Source organism: Sturnus vulgaris, chromosome 2, assembly GCF_052056855.1.
Source record: "Sturnus vulgaris isolate bStuVul1 chromosome 2, bStuVul1.hap1, whole genome shotgun sequence".
NCBI lineage: Eukaryota > Metazoa > Chordata > Aves > Passeriformes > Sturnidae > Sturnus > Sturnus vulgaris.
The window spans coordinates 1,209,098-1,232,036 of NC_142244.1; the positions used below are offsets into that span (position 1 = coordinate 1,209,098).

Genomic DNA, 22,939 nt, shown 5'->3' on the forward strand with positions numbered 1-22,939 from the left:
GTTTATTGATTCCATCTTCAGTGTATCATGACCTTGCTCTTTTCTTTACTATCTATGTATCAAGGTAAGAAAAGGTATATTGTGCATTTACTTTTCCTTTGAATATTTTCCACTTGCGTTGACAGTTCCTGATTTATCCTTTACATAACCCTCCAATAACTGTCATCACGTCATCCTTCCACTTCATTTTCTTTTTGTTGTTCATTCACTCTTTCTGAGTGTATCAAATATTTTTAGTTTCCCTCATTTGAATTGTTGTTTCTCCTTAGATTCTGGTCTAAAGTATTCAAAGTAGATACTTTACTAAAGCAAAGACTTTACACAATGCTGAATGAGTAATTAATAGTTCATCTATTTCACAGGCTATCTTCTTGCTTTTATATTGTGGTTTTGTGCCTTTATGTCATTTGTATTAGCCCCACATTGCTGAACTGCACTTCTTTTGTAATCCCTTATAATCCTCACACCCTTTTATGCTGAATTGCTGCTTAACCAGTTGTTCCCTATCTTGTATTTGTGCAAATGGATTACTCCTGCCTTAGAGTTGTGCCCCATGTTTGTCCTCCCACTTGTATTGAATCTCATTTTTGCAAGCTATTTTTCCAATTTGCCAGTGCAATTTGAATTTCAGTCCTGTTCTCCTTTGTTCTCACAGCTTTAGTCATTGTAAATTTCATAAGAATATGCAGTATCCCATCATCCCCATCATTAATAATAATATTGAATGGTCTTGGACTGGGGACAAAGTTGCAAGACTAAGTACATTCTTTCATTTTTATAGCAGTGTATTGAGTGTTATTGTCTTAGGATAAAGTTAAGCAGTGATTTTAATTGCTTGTCAGTCTTCATCTCTTTTTATAGGCATCTTTGCTATAATTTTTAATGCAGATTTTCCCATCCAACATGCTCTATGAAGTTTTTCCTTTCTCCACACTTAGAATGCATATACCAGATTTGATTTTATCCATTTGACTTAGAAGGTTTTTTATGCCTTCTCATTTAGGTCTCTGAGATCTTTGGTTCAATTGACTTCAGTAAACAGGTCTTAGAGCCCACCTGCTCAAAATGCAAATACTGTAATTATGAGCCAGGATTGTCCCACCTTTAATACAAGTTGATTTGAATTATAAACGCCTTTTCTACTATTTGGTGTTTGATAATGTCCTTATCATTTAACTGTCTACATATTACATTGTTTTTTGTTGGCTCAGTGATTGATCAATGAAGATTTTTTCTGCTACCAGCCTAGAGGGTCTAGGTCCTTTTGTTGACAATAGGCTTTGGTTTTTGTCCTGTTTGGGGGATTTTCTTGGTTTAGTTTGCACAAGACTCTGCTGCTGCAACATATATTTAGCTAATTGCAGTTTTGTAACACTGTCTCAGTGGAAACAGCAATGTCCTTGGCTTGGTATCTGCGTTACTTTTTGCTGTGCCTGGGTGCAGGGGAGTCCTGAGGATGCTTAGGTTCTGGCTTCAGAATCTGAGTTGGAGAGCTGAGGTGGCACATAAGGGGATAAGGCAGGGATGGAAACCCTCTTTTTGGTCATGTGCTTGCTCTTGAAGCCCAAATTGATCCAAAAGTAATGACATTATTTTGGCATTAAGCAGTCACTTTGGACTCACCTGTAACTGCTGGAGGTTTGTGCCTTGGCAGAGCTCAGGAAGAGATGCAAATCTCAAGCAAGGCAGGTATCTACCAGGTCTTTTTGCTTTTGAAATTGGGCTATAATGTATATTAGAAATTTTGCATCTTTTCCAAATTCGAACATTTCTCTCTCCTCTCCCATTAGGTGTCATCACTGTATAAATGGATAATGATGATCAGCATTCTTGATGACACAGCCAACTTTTTGTGCAGCTTTGCAGGTGTGACAAGGAGGCAGTAAAACTTGCCTGTGGAAAATAATCCGGAATGTGAAATAGGACTTTGTTACATGAGAGACACTTATCCATTGAGTTAATTTTTTTTTTTTAAATCAGATATTAGGATACCCAGTTATCTGAAGTTGCCTTTTTCTGAGGAATTGATGTCTAACACTTTGATTTTTGCTTGGACTCTTACTGAATGAAAACTTGCCGGGTTGTGTTTACATGACTTGGATAACTTTGGAAAATGAAAGCTCAGCTTTTGTCTTTTGTGTGCATAAGATCTGATTCCTTGCTTTCTTTTTTCAGCTTTTTGAGCACTAAAGATTTACATGTACCCTCTATGTATCTGAAAACTAGCCAGTAATCCTGCTAGATTTTCATGTAGGCTTTGTGCTGCTTGCAAGATTTTTTTGGAAGCAATCTTAGCTATCACATTTCTTCATTACATTTTGATATATATTCTTTCAATATCTCCAGAAATATTTCACTGCTTTTGGAGCTATGAGGCCATTATTATTCCATTAACAAATTTCTAAATATGAATGGTTCCAAAGTTTTAGAACAAAGCATTTGCAGCTGTGACCTTTGGACTGGTGAACCACAGTGTAGCCATAAACTTTGAAATGTTGTACAAAAATTTATATATTTTAAGTTTGTTTTCTTTTATGTGTCACTAGCAAATTTGATAACATTGTTTGTAATAAAATGTAATAAAACTTCTTCAATAGGCCAAATTATGGACTATTATGAAACACTGATGTTTAGGAGGAGGAGAAAGCTTATATAAAGCAAAACCAAGATGAAATAGACCTCTATCCAGGCTGTTTTCTGGAATAATGTTTGGTACTTTTGAGTTCTGACTCCTTCTAGCTGTGATGTGATGCTCCTCTGTAGTGTGACAGCTTCAGCTTTCTGCCTGAATGATCTCATCACAAACATGCACTAAGAGTAAAAAATGAAAAAATGAAAACTCTCATATTGTTTATCTGCTCATCTTCTTGGTGAGGAGAAACTCATAATGTCTGTGCAGAACTTCAGACATAAAAATGCTCTATAACTGGTTAGTGTCATTTCGATGAAGAGAGAGAAGGCTGAGAATGGGATATGATTGCTTTCTATAAATGCATTATGGAGGTAAACTCTACAAAGGAAAAGAGAGATTTAAAGTAGAGGACAATGCTGGCACAAGAAGAAACAGATGTAAGAGGGCCATGAATAAATATAGGCTGGAAATAGGAAGGTTTCTATTAGAGCAATGCAGTAGCCTTCGAGACAGTGTCACAATTCAAAATCTTTCTTGCTTTTAAGATGGAGTTTCAAGTCTTAGAGTCACATACTATAGTTGCTTGTGCAGACGGAAACTGAAATTTTGGGAAATCCTTTCCATTTGTCACAGGGCTGACCAGAGAAATATTTGGCTACAATCAGATGTCCTTCAGAAGGTCTCACCCCTCACAGTATAGTCACAGCCTGAACATTTTATTCCTCTGAAGGAAAGCAGAGACATGGTGTGAAGTGGTTTTGTTTCCCCCAAGAAAACATCTTCATCCTTTCTTTAACTGGCTGGTACCTTATATCCAAGGATAATAATTTTTTTTGCACCATTTATCCATAAATATGCTGCAAGAGCAAAATATAACTGTGGAAGTGGGGTACAGAAGCTTTAGTGAAGTTTAATTTATACACCAGTACAGGTGTTTATCTTTTTTTTGCTAGAGCATTCATTCCTGTGATCCTAAATCTCCTTGCTTCTGCTTTCAGGGAAGTAGGAAAGGAAGGCTGTGCAAAGGGTGGACAAATGTAGACGCAGTTAAGCTTAATATTTAAGTTCAAGTAGTCATCTGGCTCCAAGTGCAAAAAGTGAGGATGTTATTTGCTATTGAATCAGCTCAGATAACTTTTTTTTGCACGGGAATTTAGGCTTCTCAAGACCTACAGGAAAAATATAATACAGTGAACAAAAGGAGCCACACAGCATTCAGCAGGATATTCCAGTTGGTCGACTTGAGTTATCTAGTGCAAGTAGCAGAGTGGAGGGGTTTTTCTTTCATGAATGGGAAGAAAAGCTACTCCAGAGGCAGTTCACAACAAGGACATAACTCAAACTTTCATTGTTATAAAAATAGCCCTGTGGGACTACCTAGCCAGGCTGGGAATATAATAGGGAACAGACAAAAAGCCTAACAATTTACCATTTGGAAATCTACTACTTTGATGGAATCCAACTGAAAATAGTTTCAGTGTGTGGAATTCTTTGTTGTCTAGCCGTAGGAAGGGTCTTGAACTCTAAAGTTTGGGGTCATCTGCTACAGCCTTCACAGGTAAGCACTATTCTGGACAGTTGGATTAGGGTTATGTGATGTATAATATTTCTGCACAAAGGAACCAGAATTTCTATTTGTGGAAACATAAGTTTACTCACTCCATGCTAATTGTACTCACTCCATGCTATTAATTAAAGGCTAAACAATGATATAGCTGTTGCCATTGACAACTGAGTCTATAACCTTGGGTTTTTGGATATTAGCATAAAGAAACAAAAATCTGTTCCCCATTTGCCATGGTATAGAAAAAAAAGAAAGACTCAGGCTCGCATCTGGGAAAAAAAAAAAGTAATTTGCAAAGAGCCATGCATTCAAGTTGGTCTCTAAATTTACATTAATTAACAAAGAAGGCCCTGGTGGATAATTTGCCTCCAAGTGGTGGCCAGGCTGTCTTCTTGCACGAGAGAGAAACCAAAATTACACTGTACTGATCCAGAGTGACTCTAGGCTAGTGCTCAGGGCTTGGTTTTGAGGTGAAAGTAATTCCAGGATTCCAGTTCCACTTTGATAAATTTAAGCTGTTCTTGTGAGACTTGTGTGCCATAACCCAAAGGAAGTATTTCTGACTGTGATCTTCATTTTTTGCCTATGAAAACTGCAGGCTACATTTGTTTCTTGGGTGATAAACTCTGTGTGATGCTTTGTGTTGCTAATGTGGTGCAAAGCAGCTGCAATGCTCTGTGGATAGGGGCTCGATCTTCTTGATGGGAATGGGGCTACCTGGGGGAAACCTGAGCTCTCACACATTGTTTAAAAAACAGATAGCAGATGCCTGTTACCTACAGCTTACTTTCCTGTGTTCCAACTTTTCCCTACAGAAAACATCTGCTAAAGTTATTTTGAAGTAAAATGCATGAGTTAGGGAAGAGTAGATTTTTTTGATAATATATGAGGAACTTCATGGTGTGAGGTCAGAAAGTCATTGAATGTTGCCATCCTGTATGAGTCTGATCTTAGTCAAACCACAATCATCCCCCACAAAATTGTTTAATGCTGCAAAAGAAATGGTGCTCTATTAGTTCTTATATTCCAAGCTGATACTGGAAGCGTAACCATTTTCATTTATGGTCCTTCTATTTTACGTGTTTTTTTGTCAAATTTTAAATCACAGCTGATTTAGTGCTGCCTGCACCAATAATGGTGATGACATCTGTGGAACAATACTTTCCAAATCTGTTAATTCTTCCTGAAGGACATTTGCCGAAACACTTTTCTATGCTTATATAACTGGTTGGGTCATTAAAGACTTGAGAGATGATTAAAAAGAGGTGGGAAAAAACCTCACTCTTTCTGCATCTACAATTACAGTGATGCTTTGATGGGGAAGGACTTGAGCACTGCCTCAACTGGGCAATCTCAGTGTGTTATAAACAGTATTTGGCTAATATATTGCTCCTACTGGTTTTATGTACCTGAATAATGCAGACCATCAGTGGGCTGAGAAAGACCCTAATAAACCGGACAAAAGTAATGAAATGTGTCTATATTAGGATACAGAACCCCACAGAGGCTAGGTCTCACCTCTCCACTTGTTTTCATACAGTATCAAATACAAATTAAACTGCGATATATTTCTAGATATGGAATCCTCTGGATAGTAAAGATTATTAGCTTTGGAGGATATGTCTACATAAAAAATGGCAGCATGGGAAGCACATTTTGCTGGTGTTGATTAAACTGGAGCACACATACCCCAGTTCCTGGCAGGATTGCAGCAGTCCCACTGGAGTCTGTGCTGCCACAGCTTCTCACTTCCTGCGAATTACACTGGATTAAGTCTACCATGGGACACGTTCCTAGCTGGCACTTCAAGCCTGCTTTTGTCAGCTGCATAGAGATGCTGTGAATGTAAAACAGGAGGAAACCTCTTACCAGAGTCAAGTACATGTCCACCCCCACTGCTTCACTCAGAGATTCTTTCCTTCCTTGCAGGTTCAAGAGTTTCTGTGCCAAGATGAGTGACAGCAACAGGTCACAGACATCTGCAAGGCCAATTCTGCACCTCCTTTGCACTACTTGTGCAAGGGGCGACCACTGCAAAGAGAAAGCCATGATTGGCAGGTTAAATTTTTTTGGCTAAAAGGTCCACAAACTTACAGAGAAGAAGCCTCTCCTCTGCAGGAATTCATCCTCTAACTGCTCTGATTAAGTGGCAAAGGTGGATTACTGCTTCTGTTAAAGGTAACATACAGGACTGGGAAGGAGACTTCAGAGTTAAGTGAGTGCTATCCCTGGCTAGTGCAAGCACTGCATTACATCTCCTTTACTGTAAAACTGTATATTAAACCCAGGTTTTTTGTCCCTCTTGTTCCCTTCAAAAAACTAATCGAATTCTTGAGTCCGTATATTTCAAGCTCAAGAAATCCAATTTAAAGCTTGTACTCATTTTTTCTTGGGTGAACTCTGAGTTTAGCCTAAATAATTTAGTGCATAACAATCATGTTCCTTTCTTTCTCTCTGTCTCAACTTTCTTCTTGACTTTTCACCAAAAATAAGTTCTTCAGTCCTTTGATTATCCCTATAATTCTTCCTTGTACCTCTCCCATTAAAAATTTTATTTCTTCTAATAACAAGTATCCTTCCCCACCTCTACAGAAGGTTTATGTGTGCTTGGATTTGCTTTTTCATGTCTGCTTTTTCTGATATTAGTGAGGAGCCCACAGCCTTCCTACAAATCAACAAGCAGAAAGAAATTCTTCTTAACAATTTCCAAGGGTGGAGCATTCAGCCTTGTGGCGGTTTCAGTTCAAAACTGGGCAGAAACACCAATTTCGTGTAGTGGTTTTGATTCACCAGTTTGAGATTTCCTGGGCGAATGCACCAAATTATGTGGTGGGTTTAGTGGCCAAATCGCCAATGCACCCACTAGAATTATTTACTCATTTCCTGCTGTGAGATAGGATTAGGAGAAAAAGCAAAGTAGGCTCAAACTTTAAAGGGTATAAAGAAGAACTTTATTAACAGAAACTAAAAGGAAAAAAAAAGAATCAGAATAAAACCTTCAGACACTTCTCCTGCCCCCTACACCCTCTTTTCTCTCACATTGACAACGTACAGAAAAAAATCAGTCAGTTTATCATCTCTAAAACAGTCTTTCTCCAGTTCACTTAGGGAGGAGTCTCTCTCATCAGTCTATTGAGACTTCTCCACAAGAAACAGTTGTCTCATGGCTTCAATGTCGCAGTGAATCAGCCACTTGAAAGAATGGAAATCTGATCACTGTGCAAAAATCTCTCCCCTCGACTTACAGCTTTCCCTACAACTGTTTTCGAGGGCCATGTCAACTTATGCGGCACGCTTTTTAAGGACTGAGCAGTTCAGAAGCAAAGGTTCTCTTAATCTAACTCTGAGATCATCTTCCTCTCTTGGAACAGAAGTCATCTTCTTCTTCCCTGGGGGCAAAGGGTCTTCATCACTCCTCTCTCTCTGTTCAAACTTCTCATGGGATCACATCTACTTCAACATCTGCTTACTTCAGCACTGGTGCCTCTGCTCATGACTGTGGTTAGAACGCTTCATCCTCCCAAATGCATTCCATGAGCTACAGGGAGAAAATAGTCTCATATATATATATATATATATATATATATATATATATATATATATATATATATATATATATATATATATATATATATATATATATATATATAAATCATATCTTCTCCATAGATTACAAGAGAATTTCAGTCCAAGTTAGGGCTTCTTCTCATCCCCTCCCCTGGGACCTGACTCTTCCTTCTTGTCTGACCTCGAAGTCTCCATGTTGTTTCTCTGCGTGTCTTACTGTCCTTTTCTTTCAATCAAGAGAGGATGGAGAGTCTGCAAGTCTCATCTGTGCAGTGAAAGAGTTAGAAAGGCCTGAGGCCTGCAGAGGGCCATGTGATCCCTGTCATATTGCAGCCAGAGCTGTTTACGATGGAGAATTCTTTGGCAGCCACGCTGGGGGAAGCTAGGATCTCAGCAGCCAGACTAGAACACAGCAGTGGGTCCATGGCTCCCCCTCGCCCTGCCCAGTGATTTCTGGGGAAACTCAGCAGCAGCAGCATTGCAGCCCACATTCCAGCTGCGCCATGGGCGGGTCTGGCCGTGCTGAGGGAAGGAACCCGGCCCCGCCATCGCTGCAGCAGAGGCAGGGCCCGGCTCAGCCCAGCCCCACCAGGAGGGGCCAGGCCTGCCCCTTACCCGTAGGTCAGAAGGGAATAGAGAGTTTCCCGGGGTTTGTTCATTTTAAAATGCATGTTCACAGAGGCGTGTCCAGCTTTCTCAGTGATGTAACGGGTTGTCAGTTCTCAAAACCAATCACTGATCAGTTTTTGTCAGACATAGGGGAAGCTCTCTGCAGCTCCTCTCAGAAAAATCACTTCCGTAGGTTGTTTCTTCCCTCCTCACCGAATGTCATATGTGCAAAACCAGCACAAGCCTACAGGAGAATTTCTTGCTATTAGTCCCAAAGATTGCTGTCTTTCAGTATGCATTTAGATTTCTTTCCATTTTATTAACCTAGTCTTCAATGGTATCCATTTTTTTGTGTACTGTAGCCCAGTTCTTATCTTCACTGAAAAAAATTCCATTTGTGAGTTATTTTTTGTTAATGTTTCCGAATGTTTCTTCCCTGATTGTTAGTGACTTTTATGAAGTTATATAAAGTGAGGTCAGAGCTGATTCTTGAGGAACCTAATTTCCTAGTTTCCTTTCAGCCATAAGCCTTCCCTTTCAAAAAGCACACTCTATATCTGACTTCAGACAGCTTCTCATCCTCACAATTTCTCTGCTAATCCCCATCTCTTCCTATTTTACTATTAGTTCTCAGTTTGTTATCATAGGCTTCGCTAAAGTTAAGACAGATGGGATCAATCATGTCCTTTGTCTAGAGTGTAGGTTATCTTGTCAAAGAAATGTATGAGGTTAATCTGGTACAATCTACTTTTGTTAAGCCCATGCTGTATTTTATGCCATTTTCATTTGACCTCTATGTCTTTAATTATCTTTTTCCTTAAAAGCTGTTCTGAAGGTTTACACCACTGAAGTCAAAATTCAAGGGCTATGGTTATCCACACGCCTTCTCTCCAGCTAAATACAGGCACTACATTTTCTCATAATTTGTCTTACAGGATCCTACTTGGTAGATTTATTGCAAAGTATTGCTGGATGAAAAAGAAGTTCTAGATTACAGTAGTAATCCTTTATATATTTGTCTTAGCAGGTGCTGATGTTTACTGGGAATTCTTGCCCAAGCAAAAACAACCCATGGAATTAAGGGTTGCATACACAGAAAGGTAGTGAACAGAGAACTACAAGTAAGACAATTTTCATGGCAGTTTGGCTAAGAAAGATGGGGAGAAAAGTGGAATTGGTCCCTGGAAAGTGAGTTAGACTAATGTACCTCAGGTAGGGCAGGTCTCACTTTGTTGTTACCTGTCATAAGGGGAATTACCTGATTGCTCAGTGAAGGGAGAAGCTAAACCAATGTAATCTTCAATCTGTGACACTGTGGAGGATGCTTTTCAACAAGGGGTTGCTGGGCTGCTCTCTCTGTTAATTAAAAGCACTGAAGAATATTTAAACCAGAATCTGGGAAAGATCCCACATGTATGGGAGTAATACAACCACCAGTGCATCTCCAAAAAGGATAGGAATGGCAAATTCGGATAGTCAGACCTCAGCTGACTGACAAGAGTATGAGCAGTGACATCTCCAAACTTGCAGATGATATTAAGAATGCTTTCTGGTTAGTCAGGTACTGTGTTGATAGTGAGTAACTTCAGAAAGTGTTGTCCACAAAACCCAGCAGATGAAAAATGTGTAGAATTAGAGAGAAATTGCCTCTAAATAAATTTACTTGTGCTATACTAAGCATTTAGAGGGTAGTTACAACTCAGGTAAGAGATCTTGGGGTTGTCCTTGACAGTCCTCTAAAATCATTGCTTGGATATCACACCAGCCAAAAAGTCAGCACAGTGTGAAGTATCACTATCAATGTACTGAGAGCAAACCAGAAAACACTATTTTGCTCTTATCTAAAACTTTGATGCACTTTTTGAGTACTTTGTGGGATTCAGAACTTCACAATTTAAAAAGGAGATAGTGGATATAGAAAAGATAGTGGAAAAGGCAACCAACTAGGAGGTGAAGAAATTTCCTTATGAAGAAAAACTAATAAGGCTGTGATTTCTCAGGATGGAGTGGAGGCTAGCGGGAATATGGTGGTAGTTCATTACATCGTTGGTTGGCAGGTAAGGTAGCACATATCCAGAACCACATCTTCGGTGTCTAGTCTGAGGTCTAAGTCTCTTGATTTGCTAACCTAGAGCAGACTTTTTCTAGTGCAAGACTAGAAGAAGAAATATGCATTAAAACTAGCAGAAATTGGTTTGAAACAGACACAACTACTTTTTACATCACAGTGAGTTAATATCTATCTGAATGTTTAGAAACAGGAGGCTGTGAAGGCAGATTGCATCAGTGGGGTCAGAAGAAATTTCCAAATTAATGGACATTTATTTAGGTCCATAAAATGCAGGTAATGGAATAATCAGGGATGTACACCATAAAGGCTTCAGCCCAGGAGTTGTGGAACCGGCAGGAGTATTTGGAGGACAAACAGTTGAGTAACTGGCTCTCTCTCTGCTAATGCAGAGTACTGGGCTAGAAGCTCTGACTCAGCAGGGCTTCCCTATGCTTTTTGTTTTGCAGGGTCCCCTGACAGCATGGGAGTTATTGCTGTAAGTGGATTCCTGAATGGGAAAATGCTGTCTCTCAAAAAGGTCCACAGCTGTTTTCCACAGAATTCATTCCTATTCCAGTGGGAACTGCTGTGTATTGCCCAGTGCTTTATCAAAAGGTCTGTCCTGACCTCAGCTAAAACTGTGCATTTGATTCTGCTGGCAGTCAGAGATGCTCCTTTTCCAGCTTTTCAGCCTGCATGGGCTATCTCTCTGACTAAAAATAAAAATATATGTACACGTATGTGCACACACAAGGAAGGATAGACGTATGGTTGTTCAAATCCAATATTTTTGAGTAACTTTGGCTGGGGGTGTGCAGAGAGGCAGTTATTTTATTGAAGTCCTCATTAGCCTCTTAGAAGCCCTCCCTCTTAGTCAGATCCTCACCTTATAAATTTCATTAGCATGGTGTGTTTTGGGTAGTGTAGAATGTTTGCCAAGATAGAGAAATCATAGATTGTTTTCCATCTCTTTCAGTTTGTTTTTACCTGAGTGGGAAACCTACCATTATGTGGCCAAGTAAGAAAAGATGTAGCTGTGCTCTTGCAGCCCTTTTCAAGATAACATGATATTTTGTTTCTGACTTTTGTCTGAGCTCACAACTGGCCTTTTCTAGTTTGTCCTTTAAAAATACCTGTGTATGTGAAGGCAGAGGGATGATGCAATGCCTGTCACAATAGTGTCCTCCAGAGACTGCAACTTTGCACACGGAAGTGTTGTTCCTGAACAAGGTTCTGCTGAGGGAAAACAGAGAGCTTGGGCATGCTGATGCAATTGGCGGGCAAGACTGTAGGGTGAAGGACCACAATAAGCACTCCTGAGCTTATCAAGAAAAGAAGAAGTTCACAGGTATGTGCTCTTGGGAGAAGATGGAGCCTTTAAGGAAAAACAAAACCAGACTGAACTAAACAAGGAGGGAGAACAGCACCTCTGAATAACTGGGAAATAGAATAGAAATTCTAATAGACCTAGGTAAAAAAGGTTTGGATCCAATTAACATAAACCATTAAATATCAGCTAAGACATTCACAGTGGTAAGAAGCAAAGGGATGCAAATGTACTAAATTGAGCATGACCATGGGACATTATACCAGTCCCACATGGTACAAGTCAACATCTGCCTTTCCAGGAGGACGGTGTCTTTCAGTGGAACGTCCTCCTGAGCTGTGTGCTCATGCCTAGATGGAGCTTGCAGCAGCCACTGAGCCCCCTCCAGGCTTCACTGGCAGCCTAACATGCTGAGGGACTGGAGGTAAGAGACAGCACACCCCTTTCTGGAAGACAATAGTTGGGGATATTTGACAGTTTAAAATCAAATCATGAGCCTCAGAGTATGGAAAACTGGCAAAGAGAATTGAGAAGGAGTGATTTCAGCTCAGCTGTTGACTGAGTCTTGCCTTTGCTATCAAAAAACAAGCAACAAAGTGACCCTGCTCTGTCTTGCAAGTGATGACATAGAACTGACTGCCTCTCTGTCCTTTATTCAGTGCCCTGGCTAACACCTGGAAAAGCCTGGAAAGTACCAAGTACTTAAGGTTCAGGCACTCATAAGAGCATTTTTGCGTTGCATGCAGTATCTCTCTTTAAAACAAATACTTAGGAAGACACTTTTTTCACCCCTTTGTAATTAAAAAATATCCCTGACATGTCTAATACAAAATAAGCAGAATTCCTTGTAATTTAAAATCAATTTTTTTATATAAATGAGATTAATATTTTGCAATAACAGCTCCACATTACCCAGATTCACTATACTGTAAACTGCAGTGTTTGGCACCATTACATCAGTGCTAATACAATGAAAGGATTAGAAAATCAGAACATGGTGATTGATACAGAATTCAGTTTATCTGCCTTAGGAAGATATGATGAAATAAAGATTTGTGTCTGTACAACTTATGATTTATCTTTGAAACTGGAGGCATATGAGCCTCCAATTCTATGTATGGGCTATGCAACAGCCTGGATTGAAGGCTGCATTCTAAATTGCACTGTTGTTCCAATTGACTTCTATGTCTGCTTGGAATTAGACTGCAAAAAATTGTGTGTGTGTGAAAGTCTGCCAGTGAGAGAGATTTACTCCACTTTCTACTGGGAAATAGACTTCCCAGTTTCCTTTATGCCCCCCTGAGAAATTAGTAGATTCCTAAGAATATTGCTGAATAATATAGACTTGCAGTAGGGATCTGTGTTCCCATGGTTTCCAGTTAGTATGTCTTTGAGGAAGGGGACTGTGGAAGGTCTTTAAAAAGGTTATGTTGTTCTAAGAATTTTTTCTCTTTTTCTTTTATTATGGGGTAAGAAGATTTTGTGGTTGGTAGTGAGGCAGACTGGAATATGAATACAGTTTTGTGCACCCCAAAAGAGAAGCAGTAAGTGTTTGTTAGTCTCCCAGTGGTCTAAAGTCTTGTATGAAGTACAGGTGGTGTGGTGGTTTTATTACAGGACTTTTGCAACCTTTTCAAATTCTCTCAGTGTTCCACTTCTCACATGCCTTTGGAATATTAAATTCTAATTCATAATATCCATACAATGACAGATCTGTAAAAGAGGGTCAGAGGAAGGGAAAGGGGATGGACACAGTGGGTAGCTCTTTCCTGCTGAAGCTGTAGGGATCCCTGCTGTGGCATTCTCTCTGTCAGGGACAGATCAGTCAGATCTGTGATACAAAGCCTCGCTTGAACCCTCAGCACTTGAAGGTGGCTTTCCAGGATTTTATTACTTTCCATTTACAGTTTAATACATAGAATCAGTTGATCAAATTTCCCTCTATATTCAAAGCATAAAGGGACACATGAAGCTATGCCTGCCTGAGAAGGCAGCACAGTGCAGCAGGATCTGTGGAGTCAGGCAGTTGCTGCTGGGTGCCCAAGGTCTGCACTGCCTGCCTGTTAGTAGCTTTAACATCAGACTAGGTCCAGGGTGCCACACAGGTAGACTGTGCCAGGTGTGCCCTGGGGGGCATCTGTTGGCTTGGCCTCATCTGAAGGGCGTCCAGTTTGCAGTCCAGAGACTTCCCCAGTATGAACTCAAATGCATGAAAGAGAATTATTATGTAACTTCAAAGCCCCTTTCCCGAGTGGAACTAAAATCTATCACTGGGTCTACTTTGAGTAGAAAGCCCAGAAGCTTGGGCACTGTTTTTCTCTAGAGGGTGTACATGATCTTTGTACTGTGCAGTACAGCCAGAAAATGTCAGGAGAAGTGGGGTTTGGAGCAGAGGCAAAGAACTGCTAATTAAATGATTTTCATAACTAAAACATAAGAATAAGCTACTATATTTGAATCTAGACTATTAGTTTTCTTCTTCTAGGAATCTGGAATGAACTTTGCCAAAATATTAGGATTTCTGACTGACTTGTCACTCCCCCTCAGCCATTTTTCAAATGGGTCAAAATGTAAATGCAGTATCTAGTACATAAAGTGAAGTCTTCCTACAGCAGCTGAATCACTGACAGGAAGAGTCTATTGCCTAGCTACAGCTCAAAGAAGATTATTCTGAACTTTCAAGGTGGAAATATATGCTTTTTGGTGCTGAAGATCCTGATCCTGACTCTCAGTGTTTATAACATTGCAAGAATGGAAGCTGCAAAGTCAAATTTTCTACAGTATAATGTGGTGCCACTGTACCAGCTGACACCAGTTAGTCTTATAGGCTGCAATCCTATTTTGGCAGAAATAGGGGTGTAGGAACAGCCTCTGAGGCAATGGTGAGGAGCAGCTGTTCTCATGGTTCATCTATGCAGTGCTTCCACTTTGTCTTGTCTCTCTCTGAGGAAAATACCTGCAGTGATTATGAATTTGGGTCACTCCCATAGGAAAGTCTCAGCTACTTGTTGCATTTGTCTTCTGGCATTTTAGAGGAAACTATTCTGTCCACAAGGCTGTGGCTGGGGGGTAGAGGAAACAGGAAGCTAGCTTTGGAGAGCTCAGTATGTTCATTCATATGCCTCAGCACAGTTTGAGTACTGGTTTTACTCCCAAACTGGTTTTACTTCCAAGCAGTTGAAGAATTTTAGGGTTTTAGAAAAAAGCTTGATATTGAAAGGCTTTTGAAAGTTTGCCTTTGAAGACATGTTTTTAGTGAGTATCAGCTAATGCAGCACCACTGAATTAAACAGAAATATCTCTGAGTATCATCAAGGGGGTCATTCTTTATATCAGCTTAAGCAAATGCCTCAAATGTAGCTGGAAATGTACCACTTCATGCTAAATAATTCTTTATGCAGTTATGCTTTGTTTTGCACATTAATGTTTTACCCAAGATTCTAAAAATCTGAATAGACTTAAACATCTTCTATAAATTGTGACTTCTCATTTTCAGCTATAGGTAACCAAGATTAATTCTCTAACACACAAAAGACAAGATCTCCCTCCCCCTTTTCTGTTTTGGGTCTTCTTTGCACATTAGGCAGAAACTCTGTCCCATGCAGCCCCTCTAGCACAGTTGGTGACTCTCCTCCAAAGAGTATAAGCTCTTTTCAGCAGATTTAAGATTATGAAGCCACACCTCTGATTTAATAAGGACTCTACAGTGCATCTGGGAAACTAGGGGCAAGTATCCATCCTACTTGCCTTCGAAATTAATTGAAAAAGTGCATCACTAGTAGCTCAGTGACTACCTCAGAACACACAGACTAAATTAAAAGAAACTGATTTCCGTTTTGGATATCATCTATCCATAGCTCCCATAACACTAGTCTCAAAGACAGGCAGTTTTCCTGAACCGGTACCTCAACAAAATTTCAGCACATCTCTCTCTCTCTTTGTGTCATTCTCTCAGAGTATATTCACATTCTGATGTTTGCCAACACACTGATGACAATCTTTCTGTATGAACAAGGGCAAATAATAGCTTTTGAGAAAATATTATTGAAAGGTGTGTTAAAAACTGCTCAGTGGCCAGAAAGTAGTTACCTTATTTAAGCCTAAGTGAAACATAAACAGCCAGTTAGAGACTTCTGAAGATGATAAATAATCTGCTTGGATCATTTTAAAAGATCCGCTAAGCAATGGCTTCTTTTTCTGAATGCTAAAACCCAAAATGTCATCTGAATAAAATATTGTATATGGCCACCCTATTAGGTTAGCTATTGCCTTTAAGGAAGCCACATACCTAATGGATATAATTGCTCAAAGAGGATTATAAAATTCCATTTTTCTTTTGTAAAATATGTTAGATCATGTTCAAGCAAAAATAGTTTAGTGATTAATATTTGTTCTAATTCTAGAGTTGAAATCTGAAGCAAGCATTGAAATAGTCTGCTAAAATTGTAAATAGCATGCATGTGGGGAAAAGATAGCAAGTTTGTGCTCAATGGTTCTTCTAAAATATTAGAAAAAAAATGTTCTGAGCATAATTGTATTTCATTAGAATGGATAGGTGCCTGGCAACAAAGCTGAACAAATGTATACATACTAAGGAAAAGACTATCTTGATGGAAAAACCTCTTGTTAAACTTAAGTTGTGTACATACAGATTTTGCTGGTGCACACAATGGGAGATACTGAAAATGAAAAATAATTAACTACTTTACAAGAAATGCATTTACAGGACTTGAGAACAAGACTTGCTTTTCTGGAAGGTCCTGGAAGATTTATTTCTTGATTCAGGCAACAATCAAGAATAGCTGAACACATGTTCATAAGACAGCATTATATGAAACCCACAAAATTAAAAAAAAATGATAATTTCATATTTTGATGCCCACTAGAAAATATTAAGACATTCTCAATATTGAGTTGGAGAAGTGTAGGGTTTTGGTTAATTTTTGAGGAGCTTTAGGTATTATTTTCCCCTTCCTCCATATCATGAACTGAATCTGATGGTGTTCAATGTGCATAAAAAAAGCAGGGCACATGATATTTCATTTTAGGACCTGAAAAATGGGAGCAGTGTTAAAATAGTTGTCGTGATATAAAATGTCACCTACTGTGGCATGGTCCTGGCTATTTTAACACACATAACTTAAAAACACGTGAGGATAAAACTGTGATCCATGTGTATGCAGACCAAGTGGCAGTTCAAAACGAGCAGGTTCCTGGATGTGTGCTTGGTGCCAAGCTCAAGGTTTGCACTCTAGGAGTAACCACTGCTCCATGCAATAAGTTACAGCTATCAGGTGCCACTCAGCGTCTAGTCAACCTGTTGGGAGCCTTAATACTGACAGGGAACAAGGCTGTGATGAAATGCTCCTTTTGAAATGTAAGCACTTTCCACGGCAGCCCCAAACAAAGATCTCGTGTGCTCAGACGTGGAACAAGGTAAGTTGTTAAATATCATAGAATTATAGAATGGTTTGGATTGGAAGGAACATTAAAGCTCATCTAACCCCCCTGCCATGGGCAGGACCTTCCACTAGACCAGGTTGCTCAGAGCCCCATCCAGCCTGGCATTGAACACTTCCAGGAATGGGGCATCCCTGTGGGCAACCTGTTCCAGTGCCTCAGTACCCTCATAGTAAAGAATTTCTTCTTAATATCTAATCTATATCTCACCTCTTTCAATTTAAAGCCATTCAGCCTTGGGTGTTACTCCATGCCCTTGTAAAATGTCCATCTCCTGCTCTCTTGTAGACTCCCTTCAGGCGCTGGGAGGCTGCTACAAGGTCTAAAACACGTCCTGTAGTGTGAGACATGCAGTGTGAAGCACTCAGGATGGCTGAGGGCAACACGTGGAGTTTACGTTTCCTGCAAAAAGGGATTTGCCTTGGAGATCATCATTGTGGGTCCCAGCTTTGCGGTTCAGCTGGAGAAGCAGTGGTGGGATGGCAACATATTCCCTTGGGGACAGTTCCGGCCCTTCAGGTGTCACTTTAAGCAAATGAGTAACACTGTTGATTTCAATGCATAATGCCAAGTGTGTGCTGAATACTTTGCTTAAGTAGGAGCTTAAAATCACAGCTGTCTGCCTGCTGCTTTTTTGTGCACACAGAGCATCTTTCTTAGCTATTCAACTTGTGGAGGCTGTGGCACACCAGCCTGAACAACTTGCTGATACTTTTGGGGCTATTGGAAGGAGGTGCCTGGGCTTAGATGCAGACTTCCCTGCAGCACACAAATACATAGTCATGTGGAGAAACCTATCGCTGTTTTCCAGGCATCACTTCTTCAATACTAAGACTCTGAATTCTTGTAAATAGCTTAAGATTTGGATGTGAGGGAGCAGTATGCTTGAAAACATTGGTTACATTTCCTTTGAGAGGGGTATTTGTGTCTGCACTGAGTAAAGGTATGGTGTCCTCAATAAAAAGTGCTGCATTTCCTCTCATGATTATACAGCATATTTTTTCCTCGGGGGCTTTTCTGCTTATGCTTGAAAAATCATTTTACCTACCACTGCCACGGGTTACCCTGGGATCAAAAGGAAACGTACAACTGAAGCACAGCTTGCTGCTGAACATCAGCTGCTTTTAATGTAATTACAATTTTGTTGTCACTGGATGGTAGAAGCCAGAGAGGATTAATTCAGTCAACTCCATACCAACGTTTTCTGAGGTGGACCAGAGGAAGAAGGAAAATAAACTCCAAAGCTTCTGGCAGCAGGAAGCCAGCAAAATTCAGGTTGAACTGAGTTGTAAATGCCATTGGTAAGCTAGTTTTTGTAATCAACACAGAAACTTAACATATTGTACAGTGTTTTAATGATATCAGCTGTGGCTTGGTAACCGCCTGAAATATTCCTTTTCTTTTCTTCATGAGATGTCCACAGCTGCCCATTGCCACCTTCACAGATGTACACTGTTTTGGTTTTTTTTTTATATTTTTGGCGAGGAGCTGCAGACAAACAGGGAAGTGTGAGACTGAACATTCCACAGAGCACTGCTGTGACTGTGCCAGATGCAGAGCCCTGTGCCTCAGGAGTACAGAAAGGGTCAGGGAGGTAAGGGCCTCGATACTTCTGCTTAAAATTGATGGCAAGAGGAACAATTCAAGAAGGAAAAAATAAGAGAGTGAGATCAAGTGTGGGGTATTTTATTCAGAATTCCAAACTGCTTTGTTTTTCCCCTCAAGTATTTATGAAGTTCCACCCAGGTTTTGTTCTATAGGAATGGCTGGGGAATTGCTCTGCTTCCAAGCAAAATGACTGCTGGATTAATTCAATGTTTCTGGTATCTACCCTGTGACTAGTCCCTCACCAAGAAGACCAAATGACACATATTCTAAGCAAACAGGTAGCAAATGTTTCAAAGGTTGGAATAAGTTTGTGGGAATGCCTGCTAATAAGATATACAGTCACAGTATTTGGATTGGTTCACAAATGATTTACAAAGAGGGAGGGAAAAAAGGGATGAATATCATCACATAATTTATTTGCAAAGTAAATAAATAAATAAATGGAATAAATCGTTTGACTGGCTCTGTTTTTTAACATAAGAGCTCAATGGAAATGAAAGAGGACTCTGTAGTTCTCATTACTGAATTACATTTTTTTTGAGCCTGACTTTGAAAAGAAGTGAATGCTTAGATGTTGTTTGACCAGAAGCTGATGAATGCACTCTTTAGAATGTAAATTTGCTTTTTCCAGCAACCAGAAATATGTAAAATGTGAATAGACTTTATTTGCAAACTGATTAGACTCTTTCTTGGTCTCATAGGGTGTGAGGAGATACAATTAAACTCATATAGTAATTGGATTTCCCCCCCACATACCCCTTATAGCTCACATAAGGCTTACTTCATAGTTATACCTTTTGAAACTACAAAGTCCAGAGAGAAATCATATTTGCTCATTAAGTAGTTGATGATGATCTGAAAGACCATACAGGCAGCAATAAACAGTCCCCTAGGTGTACCAGAAATATGCAGTCAGTCAAGTTTTTCAGCTCCCCAGGAAAGTAAGCATTTTAAAAATAATTTCCTTTATATATTAAAAAAGCCCTTTTTATCACAAATATAATCTGGAATAAAGGTCAACTACAGACTAAATATCATGGAAAAATATGACCATTTGATAACTCTCCAGCATGCCTCGTCTAGCACTCATTGATTGTGAGCATTAGCCAGAGGTATATAAACACTTATAAATATTGTATGTGTAAGCCTAGCTGCACTTAGATTGATGATTAATAGGTCCGTTGTTGGTAATCTATGGCATCTCTTTTGCATGGAGAAAGCGATTAGAAACACATAGACAGACCTTAGATGATACACAGCATAAAATTGAAAGCCTGCGGTGCAGCAGTCTGAATTAAACGTACAGATACAACCCTAGCAATCCCTGTTGTAGTTAGTAGAAAAGTGTCAAAGCTCTTAGCTGAAAACACAATTTAGTTTGCTCTTATCTTTTTGCATGATCCCTAATGTTTTCTGTGGGATTTTTTTCTATTTTTATTTAATTTTTAATCTATTACCCTGTGATAAAAAACTAGAACAAAATCTATGGCACCTGACCAACATTTTAAAGTAACAATGCAATTATAAACTAGATAATATGTGGAATTAATAAGAACAGCATTGGTTACAAAATGAACAAGTGTTAAAGCACCATCCTTTGCAGGGGTGCAGCCCATCACTTATTGATTTTTCCCTGTGTCCTCACCGGTGTTGTCTGTGGCACCGGGCAGGTTTCCCCCGGCTTGCCCTGAGGGGTACTTCTTCATCTGGGGGATGAAGTTTATCACCCACAGGAGTGTGGGGTAGCAGCAGGGCTGGGCAGGGTATCAGGGCCCCAGATGTGAAGGTGCCTTGGGAAGGAAGCAAATGAAGCTGAGTAATTGTGGAGCTGATGTTAGGTGATTATTTCCTCTTTCAGAAGCCTTCTTAAATATCTGCAGATTACTGTCTGTGGGCACATCAGTCAGCTGTCCTCCCACTCTCAAGATGTCACTTGTAGCTTAATTTCAGTTGAATTTACCAGATAGGCAGAGAATAGTAAAGGACCACAAGCTGCACAAGCTGGGAGCTGTGTGGAGTCCGTGGGACCCTCAGATTGCCTGGCCAAAAAGTGACCCTGGGGCTCCCATGAGATGTGTGCACTCATCCCTCCACACTCTCTCCCTTGGGAGATGCATGGGGAAGGGTGGGCATGGGAGAGCCGGGAGCAGCATGGAGGAGGCTCAGGCAGTGCTGATGGACTGAAACAGAGATGCTTGTGGTGGAGGCAGAGGGTAAGGAAAACGTGGGAATACACATCTGAAGGGAAGAAGGCTTCCACAAGCAGAGCTTCCTGACTGCGTAAGAGACTTATTTGCTACCCTGTGTTACTTTGCATTTATTTTTATTTTGGGAAATAGGTGTTCAGGGGTTTTTTATTGTTTTAAATTTCTGTTTGCATATCTGTAATTTTGTAGAAGAAATTATGAATTCTCTGCAGCAGCTTATTCAGAGAGAGCATTTGCTACTACAGTTTTACCTGAGGGAGAGTAATTGTTAATGTGGGAGAAATTTTTTATAATTAGGGAATTAACCCCTTCATAACTCCCCCAAGGAAGTTTTGGGAAGGAAAACATACCTAATTATGAGTTTCTCCATTTAGTTCATTAGAGAATAATGGAGTGCTTGATTAAACCATAATTTTACATTAATCCCCAGTTTTGGAATTCTTTTTAAGGTACAAAGAAAAAAATCGCTTCTTCTATCCTGAAATTTCTCCTGCTGATTCTCAGGCAAGGAAAAACTATTTCAGTCCTCATATAGTTTGGTTGTAAAGACTTCATATTTTTGCATTAACCACCACAGCAGGCTGTCTCTAAGGGGTCTTTCTTTGCTTTGTCTTGATACTTTTAAAACACTGGAACATTTGAACTCAAAACACTCTCCAAGCTTGGCAAAAGATCTAAATTCAACCTTAAAGTACCAGGTAATTCATGTCCAGTTTAAAGTCCTGTCCTTAAGCTATTGTACCTACAAATTGAAAGGGTCACCAAACCACCAGGAGATCGTTCATAGCTACAGTAGGTGCCACAAGCCCTCAATGCAAACAGTAGGCAAAAGTCTGATGTTAGACACAGAGAGAGGTTCAAACTTTCCTCTGAATTTCCTTACTTTTTGTGCATCCAAGGTCAGAACCTTAATGTTATCTGAATATATCGTGTTTTGTGATTTAATAAAGCAATGCTAGAGGCTAAAGGTCTAACTACTGAGCGAGTTATTTTTAAAATGTCCTTCAACATTGTGAGACTCTTGTGGATAAAGTAACTTTTTTTATGAGTTAAGTCATCAGGGAGAGTACTGGTCAGGGGATGATAAAACTTATGATAGCAGCTGCTCACCCAATTTAATTTTGCTGGTGTTCACAACTGGGGAGCTTCCAACACAGCTGTATGTAAATTAAACTTTTGAACTACTCAGAGCCAAAGAGCCTACAGGGTGCTACTTCACTTGAACCTTCCTGGTCAGCAATGGAAATGTTTGTGTGACTTGGCAGCTGGTTCATTCCAGAGCCTTCAAAAGGCAATGCTCCCTGCTTTCCCTTTTCCCTTTCCAGAGCTACCGTTAAAAAACACATCAGTTAACAATTTCCCTTAATTTAATACAGGGTGTAAACCACACCTCATTATTAATGTCATCCAGGTAGGCTCTCAAAGTCCCAGGGCTGTAACAGTGGCATGGAAATCTCTAGGAATCTTCCAGGAAAGGAAATGTCTCCTGTGTCAGTGCATCACTATTTGTGAGGCTGCAAGCCCATTTATTATAGTTCTGTCCTACCTTGGGAGTTGAATTTCCAGTTTCAGGTGTCCCCTCCTGTAAGAAGACTGACCGCATTATCTTTGTCTCCATTTGATATGGCACCATTGTACTTTATTGTAAAATTTATTGCAAGCCTCTCCTATTCCTTTTCATCTAGCTGGAGTAGCAAGCTCTTAGAGCTGCTGCTATCTGTGGCATGCCTAGTTGTGACCCCACTCATCTCTTGGTTCTGTGGCTTGTCCTCCAGAGCTCCCACGCACAGCTGCCTGTTGAAGAGAAGCTGATCCAAGCTGGTACGTGCTGATCTGTGTCCTTTGGTGCCATCCTGCAATTCATTAGCACTAAACAGAGGTCAGAATCTCAATCCACAGCTCCTATTTAACACAT

The 22,939-nt window shown here is 39.9% G+C and overlaps 2 long non-coding RNA genes across 2 annotated transcripts in view; both read left to right on the top strand.

Moving 5' to 3' along the window:
- LOC148224593 (uncharacterized) overlaps positions 1 to 19,850 on the top strand; it is a 72,969-nt gene extending 53,119 nt beyond the window's left edge. The window contains exons 5-6 of the long non-coding RNA XR_015799445.1: positions 6,126 to 6,374; positions 17,498 to 19,850. This is a non-coding gene — a long non-coding RNA (uncharacterized LOC148224593). The remainder of the gene's footprint in view (positions 1 to 6,125; positions 6,375 to 17,497) is intronic.
- Positions 19,851 to 22,000: 2,150 nt separating this feature from the next.
- LOC148224594 (uncharacterized) overlaps positions 22,001 to 22,939 on the top strand; it is a 118,993-nt gene continuing 118,054 nt past the window's right edge. The window contains exon 1 of the long non-coding RNA XR_015801916.1: positions 22,001 to 22,845. This is a non-coding gene — a long non-coding RNA (uncharacterized LOC148224594). The remainder of the gene's footprint in view (positions 22,846 to 22,939) is intronic.